This window comes from Gouania willdenowi, chromosome 18 (genome assembly GCF_900634775.1).
Source record: "Gouania willdenowi chromosome 18, fGouWil2.1, whole genome shotgun sequence".
NCBI classification, from domain to species: domain Eukaryota; kingdom Metazoa; phylum Chordata; class Actinopteri; order Blenniiformes; family Gobiesocidae; genus Gouania; species Gouania willdenowi.
This window is the reverse complement of record NC_041061.1, coordinates 20057591-20071638: the sequence shown is the minus strand read 5'-3', so window position 1 is coordinate 20071638 and position 14048 is coordinate 20057591. Positions and strand designations below refer to the sequence as shown.

At 37.7% G+C, this 14048-nt stretch overlaps 1 protein-coding gene across 2 annotated transcripts in view; it reads left to right on the top strand.

The window, feature by feature from the left end:
* The window catches only part of nlgn2a (neuroligin 2a), a 268976-nt gene that overhangs the window by 46137 nt on the left and 208791 nt on the right, over positions 1–14048 (top strand). For both annotated transcript variants that reach the window (XM_028474126.1, XM_028474125.1), the window contains exon 2: positions 12548–12621. The gene's annotated coding sequence lies outside the window, so the exon portion shown is untranslated. The remainder of the gene's footprint in view (positions 1–12547; positions 12622–14048) is intronic.

Here is a 14048-nt window from a genome sequence, read left to right as displayed (position 1 = left end):
TATGAAAAATGCATGTAATATGTTTATTTGTTTATGTTTTTCAAATGCACAATTTTTACATGTATTTTTCAGATTTCACATGTTTTTTTAGATTTTCACATTTATTTTTATTATTTATTTATTTATTTTTGTCTGCACATGCTGTCAAAGGTCAACACTACAAGAAGTTTTGTTATTGCAATTAAATGAATTAATTTATTTTATTGCATTCATATTATTAGTATTTTTTTTCACTTTTATTTTTAAGATCCACAAATACAGTATATCTACAATTTGGTATTTGTGAATCAGAAAAACTTAAAAATTGTGGATTTATATGTGGATTTCAAAAATACATGTGATTATCTGAAAATGGTGGATATATTTGTGACCTAATCTCTCCCCATACGTTTCTACCATGTTTTTTCTTAAACCACTGGGAGAAACCAAAATATACAGGTTTCCTCATAATTTATTCAGATATTTTTATTTAACAATTAAAAAGTTAAAAAAGACAGACACATGTCGTCTAATACACTTTGTATAAGTAGTACTTCATGCAACTAAAAAGATGCCGTTTGAATAATTATAGAAGAATGTGTGCTTTCTTTAATATTGTGTGGCGATGTCTTGCTTTTATTGTAAATGTCAGTGATTCACAAAGATGATGATGTTTACAGCCCAAGCACACATAAAGCAACTTTTTCAATGTTAGGTCCGTCTTTCTCTACCTCTTTAATTCAGTGACATTTACTTTGTGTTTTCCGCTATTGTTTATGATTGCCTGCAGACATAAAAGGCGACTTACCTCTTAAGTATGCATCGGAGGGGAGTCCAGGCTCTTTCAGGACCCTCGCTCAGTTTGAACCAAACATGTTTTTGGTGCACTGCTGCGGGGAGCAGGCAATTGTAATGAAAGAGAGGACAAATCCCACTCTTATTTCCTTCATCAATCCTCTTTGAAACAACATGCCGGCTGCTTGTGGCTGATGTATCGTCACTGTACGTTCTGCAGTAGAGCTCCATTCGTCTCAATCAGGGAAATCTTCTTTTATCATCCCAGCTTTCCAGAACGTCCTAACATATGAATAGAATACATTATTTTCATTACAGAAGATAAAAACGTGAGAAACGCACACGCCAAAATCTGTATTTTACAAATGGCCGTTTGGCTGTGGTTCAGGTTCCAACAATCATTAATGCAGGAATTGAGATGAATGACCAGTGGACATTAATGAACAAATATAGAAATACTCTAATTGGACAGCTATGCGTGAAAGAATTGTTTTCTTTTCAAGGCAGAAGCAGGGCTCTCTATAAGGCAACTCAAAACGACAGAATAAAGTGAGAATAAAGAGGAAATATGAGTGAAATATGGTTCTCTCACTGCATGTTTCATTTAAATGGCCTTATGGTGCAAGATGAATAGTATAGAGAGGCAGACATTCCCATTTTATTCCTAGTTTAAATCTCTTTAGATCAGAGATTGGCTACTTTTATCACAGCAATGGCCCTAAAAAGGTCATCGTCTGTTCCGAGGGCCACATTATTAGAATAATCATCTCAGCATTTCCACTAAAGACCAAACTGAAGATGAATACAGTGAACCATATAGGTTTTTGTTTAGTTTTTGTTTTGTTGCTGGTTTGTGTATTTGTTGTAATTTTGTATATTTTTCTTTCATTTAGTGTGTTTTAGATTTGTATGTTATTGGAGTCACATTTTTGGGGGTTATTTTGTGTGTTTTGGAGGCATTTTGTGGATTTTTGTTGTCGTTTTGTACCTTTTTTTTTGTTATTACAGTATCTATATTTTTGTTGTTTTGTTTGCTTTGAGTCCTTCTGTGTGTTTTAGTCATCCTTTTTGTTGTCTTTTGTTTAACTTAGTTTTGTAGTAAATTAGTGTGTTGGTCATTTTTTGTTTCTTTCGACTGAAACTGAAAAATTGATGATAAATCTATGTGTATCTTTTTTCTTTCTTCATTTTGTTTATATTCAGTTTTTTTATTTGTAGTGATCTTATGTTTTTGAGTAATTTTGTGTATTTTTTTGTCATTTTAGTTCTCGTTTTGTTTAATCTGTAATTTGTAGTTTTCATATATATTATTGGAATAAATGTGTGCATTTTTGTTGTCCTTTTGTGCAAATTTCATTTATTTTTTATTTATTTTTTAGTATTTCGGTGTATTTTTGCTGTTTTGTGTGTTTTTGGAGTCATATCGTGTTTACTTTGGGGGCGGCACAAAATTCAACTGAGGGTGACCTGTGGTCCCTGGGCCACCCTTTGCCCATGTCTGCTCTAGATTTCCTTAATCGCTAACAAAAAAAAAACATGCTCTTACTTCATTCCTTTTCTCTTTTTATAATAATTTTCAGATTTACAACCTTCCCAAAATGGGCCTTAAATATAGTTACATCACTGCGCGTGAGTTAGGATCCTTCCTCTGACTTCTTAGCACCACTTTGTACGAAAAGCAAGTTAGCTGCAATGCATTTTCCATCATGGATTCTTTCTAATAGAGAAAAACACTGCATTACCTCCACCTTTGTGCACTCAGAGACCCTCAATCCCCCCAATCAGGCGCTCTCCATTCTCTTTCCTTCTTCAGTCAATAGTCCCAAACCAGATTGAAGGCTGTTTATTGCGTGCTCCTTTATTGCCCCAGGCATCAGCCAGTGAGTTTGCTGCTCCTCAGGGAGAGAGAAAACAGTACAAGATTACATGCTAGTGTTCCACTCCTGGGCCACACTCTGTCACAGCCCGCCTCAATCTAATAAACACATGTCTTTATTGATCTTGTCTGCGCTCCTGCATGTTTTCACTGTTTTTCCCCCTCCCCCCACACCTCTGTTGTCTAGAGTTACACTGTGTGTACATGTGGAAAGAAATATCTTTGTTCTGGTGTAAACAATGCATGTGCAGGGGCATATTTAAATGCATGCATCATTGAGGAAGCTCTGCATATCGTGCTGAATACGGATAAGAGCTGCACTTTGTAGCTGTCATCAGTGTTGAGGCTAACGCGTTAAGTAACGCATTACAGTAACTACGCTACTTTGGCGGTAACGAGTACTGTAACCAATTAATCAAAATCAGTAAGGTTGCTGCGATTTATTTTGAACAGGCTCGTTACTTCACATGCATAACTCAGGGTAGCAGCACTAGTTGGTCTGCAGGCAAATCCTCTTCGCTGGAGGGCACTCAGCGACAGGTACACGCACCCCATGTTTGCGCCAGCTGTCTTCAATTTAAATATTATTTTTAAATAAATGTTGGTGTGACAGGGTTTGTTCATTGGAGTGAGTGGAGACTGCTGCTGCTTTGCTGGCCTGCACTGTTTACCTGTGTGAGTCCATCTGTCCTGTTTTGTGTTCCCGTGCTGTGGGACTGGCCTTCCATTGACTCGTCCCGAAGTGCACGGAACTCTCCCTGGCTCCCCGCCACACCTGTCGGTAACAGGCACCCAGGCGGTTTGAACTATATGGATCTAATGCGGGGTAGCTCGGGTGTACCCGCATTAAGGTGCGTTCACACCGAACGCGGCCGCAGCGCTGCAGTAGCATCTATCTCCCCTGATGTGTCGCTTGCGCATAGCGGTGCTTTTTGGTCACTCCATCACTTCATCGCTCCAGTGACGCGATCACCAGGGAAGTGTGTGTGTGCGTGTGCGCGTGCGTGCGTGTGCGCGTTGAGCCGGTGACAGGGTAGAGAGAAAGAGAGAGAGGGTTGATCATTTCTTTTCCTTCCTGTTCCTCTTTTACGGTTTAAATGATCAACTTACGGAGATATTAAAGGATGTGTTCACTCAGAATGTGTTATGATCAGTAGTTACTGTGTTTTTCAAGAAGTTAATTTTGCCCCAATAAATTGAGGAAGTTGTACAGCCTCCGCTGCAACTGTCTGCACTGTAGTGGGAGGGAGCAGGGAGGGGCTGCAGCCTCCGCTCTACAGACAGTGAAGGACGAGGGATTTGTCGCTTTAAGTCGCGTAAAAAGTTCAGATTATTCAACTTTAAGATGTTGACGTGTAATTTGAGCGACGAGATCGCGCTCGACCTCGTCTCTCAAATTACACACGTCACGTCGCTTTAGGGGAGGTAACTTGAGGTTGCATCATTTACATTGATTTTAATGTAATCAAGTTGCTTCAGTCGCTTCAGTCGCGTTCATTGTGAAAGCACCTTTAGACTGAAGATCGTAGAGGTACTATCTGCTCTCACCCCTTTCGGATTTAGGATTTATTATTATTATTATTATTATTATTATTATTATTATTATTATTATTATTATTATTTTGTTTTCTGTTGATTGGATGTTACTTTCAGCATACTTGCCAAACCCTTCTGTGAGTAATACTGTTGTTTATATGGTATTTAAGTTTGATAGAATTTTATATTTTTATTTCTTTATCTCTGCATAAATCAAACAATTGGTTGTATTCTTTTAGTTGGCACTAAACCACAACCACTCTGTTGTAACGTCTCATTTGTGAAATCCCCATTTGAATTGATTTATTTGCAGTTGCTGAGTTTTTTTTATTTTTATTTATTCTAAATGGCCAGACTGGAAGAAATATTATTTTTGTTAAAAATGGACTATGTTTGTGAGGCTGAAAATACTTTTAAGTTTGCCCATCATTATTGAAGATGAGGTCTCCATTTGTTTGAGTTTAGCTGTTTTGAGTATAAGATTACAAAGAATGGATGAATCTAACTGTTTATGTTGAAAAATCTATTGACTCTATTATGAATTCCTACTACTAAATGGTCTAAGGCACAGCTACATTTTTTCACTGCCAAAAGTATACTTTCTACCTGTTTCAGTGGCTACAATAAATATGCGGATCAAAGGTTTCAACATACTGTATGTTGCTTGGTTGAGCCACTGCTTCATTGTAGTGATACTGGGTACAATGAATAGAAATAAACAAAATGGCTGACAAGTTATTTTAGTCAGTCTTTTTACTTTAACTAAAGTGGTGTAGCATTAGCATTAGCAACACTTGGTACATAACAAGGCAGCAGATCAGTCTAGTGATTTATATTTGTTATTGAGGTTACACACTTATGTTAATAAAATCCTACTATAAACAGTGTTTCACCGCCTCATTTCATGCAGATTAAACAATCATATCCTTTACAAGATAAAACGTTCCTGCTTTGGTTACATTAGGCCTGGGTGAAATGGACCAATATTCATCTCTCTATATTTTTCCTCAAAATGGCAATAGGTGATATAAACTTAATTTATTTATTTATTTCAATAGTTTTACAAGAAAAACAATAATGGTTCAAAGTCAGTGGAGAAAAATGCCACAAAGACTCTTTTATTAATCACGAGCAGCACAATAACAACATTTTGTGTCACTTTGGACTTTTTCCTTCATTAAGGCTGAAATGTGATTACATTATGCAGTGTTGCTTCTTTCAGGGCCGCTCTGAGTTGCTGAAAGTAGTTTTTAAAGTAAATCACATTCAGGACACTGTCTCTTTAAGAATGTGCAAACAGCCCCATTAGCTTCAGCAGCAGCAGATCTCTGCTATAGCACAGCGACAGAGTTAGTTACAGAAGAGAAACACATGCAGTGTTTTCTCAAACATATTTCAGTGTTTAACAGACAGACATCTGCACTGAACCTCTGACAGACAGCCGCTAACACAGAGGAAGCAGCACAGCTAACTCTGTGTGTCCGTGCACTGGGGGCGGAGCGTATTTCTGCCCTGTTTAAGTGCTTAATAATCTGTAATGTCTGTAATGCTGACACGCTGACTAGCAAATGGTGTGATTTGGCAGAGAAAAAAACCATTGGATGTGCAGTGTATGGACCACAGACATAGGACGCAGACACGGCACCACAAGGGTTAAAATGTGAACTACAGACGGTGCTACGATCTCCGTGATTTGGGAGATCGTCATCATGTTGTAATCCTTAACGATCTAATATCATCAGATCGCACACCCTTACTTGAAAGTAGCAAGCCTCTTAAAGTAACTGATTTAAAGTCACTTTCCCAACACTGGCTGTCATGTTAATAAGGTTTTAAAATTTGATTATTAAGTGCTCTTAAACAGTTAAAGCTGCCACTAAATATTTAGATCTCTAAGTACTGTATGAGCATGGCGCAGGCCAAAGATTTATTGCTTAATGTGCAGTTTTCATTTAAAGAGAATGAAACAGCACACCAGCATGTCTTTTAAAATGACCTACGGTTGTATGTCTTGTGTCTGGCGCTGACCAGGTGCAGCGTGATTGTGGTCAGAGGTTGCTCTTCATGTGTTCGCTGATCCGTAATGACAAGGAAGCAGGAGAGCAACAGCGGGAGGAAAGGTCAAAAGTGGACAGAGTGGCGAAAGCATGTCAGAAAAATAATGGCTGTATTCGACGTAGAAGCATGATCTTTACATTACATCTTTACAGTATTTTAAGCTATTTCATGGTAATCCATGTCCCAAAAAAATGTACATTTTGCCACAAGGGTCATGTTTCTACGTCTAACAAAACCGACGTTATGGTGATCGAAATTGGCAATACGAATGGCGGCCAACTTGGATCTTGCTCTGAGCAATTTACAGCATTTTAAGGTTTATTATTGAAATTCTTGACCATTAAAACCTATATGTTGCCACTGAGATCATGCCTCAAAAAGAAGTATCAACTTTTATTGGAAAAGGTAAAATTTGTGACTAAGCCAATTTTTTGTAATTAATTTTTTTCATGACGTCACCATCCCTCCCCTCCACGGGGCGTGCCCCGCTATTTGAAAATAACTGGTATAGGGTGAGATGGGTGTTGAAAGCTAAATGGTATTTTTTTCAGTTTCTTAAACAAATATTTTTCATAAATACCAACCAAAATGTGTGTTTTTTTTCCCTTACTTGACACCTTCAGATTACTCTAAACATCTATTACACGTGTTATGCAGATGTGTTACAGTCATTAGCTGTGGACTCTTGGCCTCCTTTGGCTCCTAAAGGGTCCACTGGTGACATTTGCATTAATTTGCCTCCCGATCAGCTTGTTTTAGATTAGTGTTGAGTGCTTAGAGATAAGTGTCATGAGGTTTTCGGCCAAAGTAGCGTCTCGTGCTGACGAGCCATGTCCTCTTGAGCCGTGACCAGAGCATTCGTTTTAAAGAACCCCCTCCCCCCATCACCCCTGTCACTGAGGCCATTACACACCTCATTGAATTAAGAGTAAGTATGGAGTTGTGCAGCAGCCGATGGTGGAGAACAGATATAAATAATCATATTACTTATTTTAGACATCCAATGTATATTCTGTTGACTTCACGAGAGCTTAAGCATTAAAGTTGATGAATCTTAAAATGATTTCCTTTTAAGATGGACGCTAATCTAAATCAATAGTGCTCATTATGTGGATCCCAACTGGCATTTAGCATTCAAAGAAAGGAGGATATGATGCGTCTTGCATTCCAACAAGTCTTCCAAAAGTGCAACAAAGCTTCATATATTTTTTGTTTGCTTTTGCTCCCTCAAAGGTTTAGCAACTTTGCACAGTTGTATTTGTGACAAAACCAGTTCTTAAACTGAATTACACACACACACAAAATATTCCACTTTAATTTTTACTGCTACAGAAATATTTCGACATTTTTTTTTATTGAACAGGCTTTGTTTGAAACATGCATATGCAATTTAACACCTTTTAGTAGGGATGTAACGATTAATCGTAAGACAGTTAAAAATCGATTCATAGGTATCACGGTTCACATCGATTCTCTGAAAATTGAATCGCAGTACTTTTTTTAAACAGCAGAGTATATTTATCCTTCTCTTGTCCAAATGCTGAGGCGGCGGGCGGTAGTCTGCTACTACTCTCTTTCTGGCCGCCTTCTGCTAAACATGTTCATAAATGATTCCTTACCCCTTTAGCACCGAAAGAATATCTGTATTATTACGTGAATATCTGTAAAAGTCACATTTTTCTATTAGCTCTGTCTGCTAGCATAGCATCTCTTCTTCACTGCAAGAATATCTGCATGCCGACCACTGGGTTACCAGCGCCCTCTGCTGGCCCAAACAAATATCTGATGTAAATACAGTGCAGACTGTTTTTTTTTTTTTTTTAAAGTCCAATTGTTAAGGCACAAAATACATTTTCAGTTGCACTTTTATAAAGAAAAAGAACTATTATGTAGTTTTGCATTGTTTACTGTAGAGCCATAATTCAAATTATTTATAGGGTTATTATTAGTTAAATTGCATTGTTTTGAATAGTTTATCAAGGGATTCGTTTGACAATGAAAAATAAAAGGAAAACATACAGTATTTTCTATTTTTATCATTTGTCTACAGTCCCATTTTGTAAAATAAATCGTGAGCAATCGGCTGAAACAGTGAAGTACATTAGCTTATACCACATGTGTCAAACACAAGGCCCAGGGGCCAAATCTGGACCTTTAGGCCATCTAATTCGGCCTGCAGGAGAAAGTTAAAAAGACCAAGAAAACATAAATTATTGTCTAAATTACCAAATATTTTAGTTGTAGATCTCTAAATCCACAAATTAAATGAAATATTCACAATATTTGGATCACAATTTTCCCACGCTTTTACATGACTGCAATCATTTTAAATCTCAAATTGTTAAAATAATTCAATTTTACAGCAAATGTTTCACATGATTTCCCCAAATTGAATAACAATCAGTCACAAAATCAATGAATTTTAAAAGGGAAAATTCTGGAAGGACTGAAATCTGTCACTTATTGCCTGGATCTTGTATCATTTATAAAGTATGTTGTGTAAAGTGCAAACTTGTGGACATTGATCTTGAAATTGCTCTTTTCCCCCTAAAATCTCCGGCCCATTTAAGATCAGACTACTTGGTATTTGGCCCCTAAACTAGAAGGAGTTTGACACCCCTGGTTTATACTGTTAGCTTAAAGCTTAACCACTGTAGATTTTCACACTGGCTCGAAAGTTTCTAATGCTGGAAAAACAACCAAGAATGTGGAGACTCTTTAATAATAATACACATCATCCAATAAATAGGACATAAACATTATTTATTCATGAAGGAAAACACACCGTCTTTTTTCCAGATTTATTAACCTCTCAAAAACAGACAAATAAAGTGTTTTCAGGCAACATTACGGCGACGGTGTTATTAAAACATGGCGGTGACGACTAGCATCCAGCATAATATGAAACTCCCCGCAGCATAATGATTATTTATGATTGGAATGACTGTGAAATGAGATATTACACATTTCTTATTTCATACCTTTTTATTTTTTTTGTATACTTTCTAGTAAAAGGCTGGAATGATGTGAATAATGAGGTGCATGTCGCGTGTGTGTGTGTGTGTTGTGCATGTGAGCATGAAAGAGGGAGAGGGCGCCTCTCAGCATTATAACAGGTAGCGGCCTAGTTGCCAATGTGGCTTCAGTATGCGTTTGGATGGGGTTATATAAGACATTATGCTGTGGTGCTGAGAACAGAATCGCTGCTATTTTTAGAAACGCTTTGATGAAACAAATGCAGTGACACACAGACACAAAAACATCAACCTGGGTGTGTGCGTGCGTATAGAAAAGTCATTTGCAGGCTGCACATATCTCCCCATCTTGCGTGTGTGCTCATTTGCGCAGATGATGAGTTGGTATCTGAAAAAACTGGGATAAAGAAGCTGTAATCAATCCTCATTTTGCAGCCATTAAATAGTGGTCCTGAAAAGCCCCCCCCCCCCATTACGTCATTTTCTATTTCATACTTAGTCACACCTTAAGTGAGACGAGCACAAAGACAGACATCGACCACGTTTACATGGGAGCTTTAATTCAGAAAAAAATTGAGTCCTCTTAAAACTGACCTTGTAAATGCGTAATTCCGAATGAAAATGGCCATTCTGAATTAAACCTAAATCCAAATTAAGCGGCTGGTATATTCTGGTTATTTTAATCGGGCCACCGTGGATCAGTGGTCGAGTGGGTTGTCCAATAACCAAAGGGTTGGGGGTTCAAATCCCGCTCTATCCACGTTATTGTTATTGTTTCCTTGGACAAGGCACTTTATCCACATTGTCTCGTATGAACTATGAATGGGCATGAATGGTGGTAGTGATCAGAGGGACCGTAGGTGTGGAATGGCAGTGACGCTTCTGTATGGTTCTGTACGCTTCTGCCCCAGGGCAGCTGTGGCTACAATGTAGCTTGCCACCACTATGACTGGTGTGAATGAATAATGGCTTCTGTACACGCTTTGAGTCTCCTCAAAAAAAGCACTGTATGAATTCAAGCCAGTATTTAGAGTAAACATGACGCCGAACACTTAAATTCCGAGTAATTTCATTCTGAATAATTAATTCCGAATTAAAAAACATCATGTAATAGGGATATAATGATTAATCATAAGGCAGTTAAAAATCGATTCATAGGTATCACGGTTGATATCAGAATTTAAATTAACAGGCTTCATTTTCATTTGTATTATTCCTTTATTTATTTCATTCAAGATTTATTTTTAGTTAAATTGCATTGTTTTGAATGGTTTATCAAGGAATTCTTTTGACAATGAAAAATAAAAGGAAAATAATACAGTATTTTCTAGAATTTGTCTACAGTCCCATTTTGTAAAATAAATCGTGAGAGAATCGTATCATGAACCCAGTATCGTGAATCGTATCGGAAGTTGAGTGAATCGTTACATCCCTATCATGTAACCATGGCCGTAGATGATTTAATACTTGTGTTTGAAGCTTTACAGGGCAATGTTGCAATGAGACAGTTTCTTTTTCAGGATGATGCAAATGAGGAGGATGCATTAAGGGTATTACTGCCCCGCTTTCATCCTGGTCTTTTGATAGCAGTCAGCCAGCCGGTTGGAGCTGCTTTTGCTGCTACAGGCTTTAAATGTAAGGCACAATCAATCCGGCTGCATTTCAATTATTGCTATCTTGTTGCTGCATCGGCTACATTGAACACACACTGTGTATTCTGCATTCTGTGGGACTCTATTGGTCATATGCATAAATGATTTAAACTAGTAATTCATGGGAAAGGAAGAGCAGCGATGCTGAAATATTCACATAATGTGGTTGTCGGGTGACATGTTTGTGCAACTGGCTGTCTTGGTGTGGCTCCAAAGAGAAGAAACTAGAGGATTGTTTTGTCAGGTTAGCTACATAATCCCAACAATGTTTGCTCAAACAGTGGATTTTTCATAGATTTAATAACAGACCAAACCATCATGTCACAACAATAGCACAAAGACAGAACTACTAGCATTGCCTCTGGAAGAATTCTTACACTCTAAACAGCCTCGTGTAAAGCTTAAAGTAAGCAACAATATCCAGCTTTAAAGATTCTTTGTGTGAATTATCAGCAATATATTGATTTCCCAACTGGAACTTGGGTAACACTTTAGTTTAGGGAACACCTATTAACCATTAATTAGTTGCGTATTAGCATGCATATTTGTAACATATTGACTCTTACTTAGTCATTATTAAGTACTTATTAATGCCTTATTCTGCATTGCCTTAATATACAACCAGTAAGCCATTAACTAAGAGTTTTCCCTCAATAACCTCAGAATTAATACTTATTGGTATTAAGTAAGGAAGTTGTTGTATATGAATTACAATCTCAACATGCTGGGGTTAGGATTAGGGTTAGGATCAAGGTTCACCCAAACCCTAACCCTAATCCTAATCCTAACCCTCTTTGAACTGCGAGATTGCCATTAAGTGTATAATAAGGCATTAATAAGTACTTTATAATTACAAATTAAGAGCCAATATGTTACTAATGCTAATAAGCAACTAATTAATGGTTAATAGATGTTCCCTAAACTAAAGTGTTACCGGAACTTGTGTTTAAGGTGCTAACTGCTAATGATGGTTTTTCAAATGAGAAAGCTCAAGTAAGAAAAACCAAACAACTTCAACCAAGAAATTGTCATTTTATTCACTAAATTGTTTTGCCATAGCTGCTCAAGTTGGGCTACTGCTACTTACAATACAAAAATACTGCAGTGTTTTTAATCATCATATTTCAATGAATTTGTAATTGTGCTATTATTTGAATTAAGTCTACATTTTTAAACCGGGGCTTTCGTGGCTTTTGCCTTTATTGGGCAAATACTGTATGTTCGTACAGACATGACATTTGTCCTCTGCATTTAACCTATCCCACAGTGATTTGAACCGGCAACTCTTCGATTATAAGCCTAACGTCCTTAACCACTAGGCCATCACTCCCCTCTGGTCCCCCTTAGTCACGTATGCTGTCCTGGCAGCTATGTGTAAGCAACTTACTATAAACTGTTGAGTTACTAAGGGGAGTTTACACTATTTTTGATCTTTTTCTGGATGAAAATGCATCAAAATTCTGAAGAAATAAAATCACAAAGTAGCATTGTAATTTATTGGACATCTGCTTTTCTTCTTTCTTTTGTTGTTTTATGAAGCCTCAGGATAGACATTATGACATTGAGTTGCTAATGGATATCTGTTGTTCTTTATTTTGACAGTCTTAAACACATTTACCAGTATTTCTTTGCCGGCTTTGCTAAATGACTCGTTTTCTGTGTTTTTTCCCCAACAGAAGCACAACAAAGGCAGCAGAGAGCCACTAATCCCAGCTACTATGATCCTCTGTTCTTCCTTCCTCTCTATCATGTGAGCCCCATACTCTGTTAATTTTTCACCATATGGTGTTGCATTAGCTGCCCACTGTTTGAGATCTCTGTTTTGGCATAGGTGTGTGTGTACGTGTGTGATGACTTACAACACTCACTGGTAGATGGACTCAGGTGTAACGTGAAGTCATCCTCTATGGAAAACATAGTAACAATGCACTTTTTCTGTGTACTCATAGCTAATAAAGCATATACACAAAGCTCCAACCTACTAAACATGATCCAAACAGCTGTTTGTGTAGTAGAGGCTAAGATAAAACGTGTTTAATAGGTTGATAGGTTAATACTGATCCTATAGGTCAGTGGTTCTCAAACTTGTCAGCCCACAACCCCCAAAATAAAGGTGCCAGGGACCGGGGATCCCCACTGTACCTGAAGGTGGTTGAACAGAGACATGAACAGTGAAGAAGAGTCATGTAGAGACATGGCCATCTATAACCATTTATTGATCTGAATAATATCCACTGTTATCCAGGAAGTACATTTTTATTTGGGCCATAGTATACAGTCATCTTAAAGGTATAAATCTTTGTTTTAATCAGAAATAAAATGGGTTAGAAGTTACCAAAAATGGTGTAAAAGATGGTATAATGAGATTTTAAGAACCACTGACATTGGTAAAAAGGGTCGATATTGTCTTAAAAGTGGCACAAAGGGGGAGGGGGGGGGGGGGGGGGGGGGGGGGGTTGATTGCGGAAATGTAGTTTAAAAAGTATGAAGAATTAGTTCAAAATTTCAAACAATGAGCACAAAATATTGTGAATGTGGTTAAATTGGCCAAAATTAAACATGAATTATGGTGAAAAGAGACAATAATGGTTCAACATATGCGACATTAAGTGGGAAAACTGGTGGAAAGGGGTTTATAAGTGCCGAGAATGTCTTGAAAGTTGAAAAAATGCGTTGAAATTTGATGGAGTGGCAGAAATGGGAGTAATGTAGCAAAAATACATGAAAGAAAAAGTGTTAAATAGGTTAAAATACACTATGGCAAGTTAAGCAAAAATGGGCTCAAGTTGTTGAAAAAAATATTCATTGTTTCTTGGAGGCGTCTAGTGACCCCCTCCAAGTGTCTCGCAACCTCAACCCCGAATGGGGTCCTGACCCCAAGGTTAAGAACCCCTGCTATTGGTGACAAATTTTCTTTCTGTTTTAATAGTTCCTTTATAACCTGTGCACTTTTAGCAGACATCTTTAGGGAATGTGTGTGTGGGGGAAAAACCCTGCAATCAACTCTTATATTTAGAAGTTTTCTCTTTCCTCCTATGCTGCCCCAGTTTGCAATACAACCGATGAAAAATGTGACAAAGTAAAAGATGGCAAGGGAGGGAAAAAGGAGCAGACACTGACGCCTGCACAAGCCGTCCTGATTCTCAACATATCAGAGCAACTGTGGCAGCACCACAG